Below are 2,463 nucleotides of genomic sequence, written 5' to 3' on the forward strand. Positions count from 1 at the left end.
TCCCACGGGGACGAACTCATATTGATTGTGCTGTTGATTAAAAATCAGAAAATAATCCCGCCATCTTTGACACTCCGCACCAGACGTGCAGCCACAAAAAGATGGGTCCAGTTTTGTGGGACACGTGTGTACTCCCGTGCCCGCGCGTGGGGGACACAGCCCGACTGTAACGCCGGAGTGGCGAGCACGACCGCATCAGACGGCAACGGATTTATCCCAATTGTCATATCCGCCCCTTTTCTCTCCGGAGTAGATATTTTTAAAAGTTGTGGTCTGCACCCAAACTCTCCGCCGACCCCCTCGACATCGCGTCGCCCCAGCAAGCGCTGCCTCTACAGAAAAGTTTAAAGCACATCAGGACGCGGCGTTCACTGCCTGTTTTCCTTCTGAGTAAAAAAGAAATAAACTTATAACTGAATTTAATATTATCTCCCCTGCATTGTACTGTCAAAAGCACCAACGTTGAATAGAAGAAAATAAATTCTTCTAACCCAGAGTTGTTTTTGCACTAGATTAGCAGATATGAAATGCTATAAAGATGAACTTAATACGATTAGAGATGTTTCCTACAGATTTTCATATATTGATTCAGGGAATTTTAATTCTGGAGCTTGCTTTGCTATAATCCGCATTTATTACAAGCTGATACAGTTTTATTATAGCAAGCTATCAAGGTCGATTCCTTTAACTGCATAATCTGACATGAATTTCATTTTTAAAGAAATGTAGTTATAAAAATCCATACTGTGGGCACAGTGGTTATATTGTACCTAAATCATATTTTAAAGGCAATAAATCCAGAGAGTATTTAGGAAGAGAGGGGAATACGGTTAAACGGCTCTCCTTCAGCCGCAACTCCTGAAAAGACCTTTCAAACTTTTTATTTTAGTTAAACACCGAGTATTTTAAAAAGCAGATAACGGTGGCAGGTTCAGGTCTCCTCTCCCCACATGTTGTGTGAACTTTTTAGGTTCCAGCCCAGGCTCTTCCTGTGCCCACATCAGCGGAGCAGGGCACACCGGCGCTTGCCAAAGACGCGCCGTGATTGAACTGTATTTTAACTACTCTTAAAAGGCTAAATTGCAACTCACGCTGGTTTCAGAGAAGGAAAAGGGGAGGAGGGGGGTGCAACAACAACAACATCAATAAAAAAATACAAATCGTAATTTAAAATATGTGGATCATAAAAAAACCCAAACCCTATTCTGTAATTAAACCGTATCTTGACTTCTTCCCAACAGTTCCTTACAAACCCGTGCCACTGCTCCCTTTGCAAATGTTGCACGTACCAGGTACTTCCTTCTTAGCCTTGTAGTGATTCAGAACAGAGGGAATAAGCAAAATGATCATAAATTTCCTAATTAGAGATTTCGCACCAAGACAAAAAGGTGTTAATGAGTTTAATTCCAGTGCCTGTCATTGTCCCTTTTTTCACACCACTTATTTACTAATGGCCCAGAGGGCTGCTCCCGTCTCTCCTTTGTTAAGATTTTAATTTGCCTTCTTTTCTGCCTTTGATGTAAAATTGTGACCTACAACTCTTTGAAGTCCCTTATTAGGAGGAAAATTAACTTAGCTTTTCCACTGTATCTGCGCACTGTTAGCCCAGACAAAATGTAGAGAACTCCTTAAAGATCCAGTACATTAGGAAATTTTTCAAGGTAGTTCTGGAAATGCAAATTTTAAAAAATGCAATAGACTTTTAAATCTATATTAGGAGATGTAACCCTCAAAGGGCCGAAGAGGGGGAAGGGAAGGAAGGAATATCTTAATAAAGAAAACAAAATTATTCCGGGCAAGGAAAGGTTGTAAATCTTAAAACCTGAAAAGGGGAACTGGGGGATGGTGTTGGTGTGAGCCTTTATTTTTTAAATGTCACAACTTTTCCCTGTCCCTCTCGTGTACCGTTCACAAATGACACCCCGGCTTCCTATGCTCTGAGTGAGAGTGGGCTAAGAAAGAAATTATATCTAAATCTATCTCTATATAATTAGAATACCATGAGGCAGGGTTAAACCTTTGTAAAACACACAACTGATTGGCGATCGCTAAAACGAGATTTGAAAGCAACTCAAATAAAAGATCGCGACGTCAGTAAACAGATTTAGAAAAAAAAAAAAAAGGGGAAAAAAAAAAGCAGCTAGTGACAAACCCGGCGAGAGCGAGCTCTGGGCATGAGAGAGAGAGGGAGGCAGAGGGAGAGAGAGACTTAAAAGAAATAGGAGGGGCTTGTGAGAGACTAGAAATGTCAATCAGAGCCCAGAGTCCCAATAATCTCAGGCAATCTGTTAGGACCTGACCTGGGTCCACTCAGATCAATAGGAAAAGTGAGAGAAGAAAGAAGAGATCGGATCGTTTACCGCGGCGGCCGAGGACAGGAGGGAGCCCGCGGCCTCCGCGCACCCCCGGCTCCCCCCCATGTCTGCCGGAGTTTGCGGGAGGCGCTGAAAGTGCGGACGGCCG

The 2,463-nt window shown here is 42.8% G+C and overlaps 1 protein-coding gene across 1 annotated transcript in view; it reads left to right on the forward strand.

The window, feature by feature from the left end:
• IRX3 (iroquois homeobox 3) overlaps window positions 1–2,463 on the forward strand; it is a 9,971-nt gene that overhangs the window by 3,931 nt on the left and 3,577 nt on the right. The gene's annotated exons all lie outside the window — the stretch shown is intronic.

This window comes from Corvus brachyrhynchos, unplaced genomic scaffold (genome assembly GCF_000691975.1).
Source record: "Corvus brachyrhynchos isolate BGI_N302 unplaced genomic scaffold, ASM69197v1 scaffold26, whole genome shotgun sequence".
NCBI lineage: Eukaryota > Metazoa > Chordata > Aves > Passeriformes > Corvidae > Corvus > Corvus brachyrhynchos.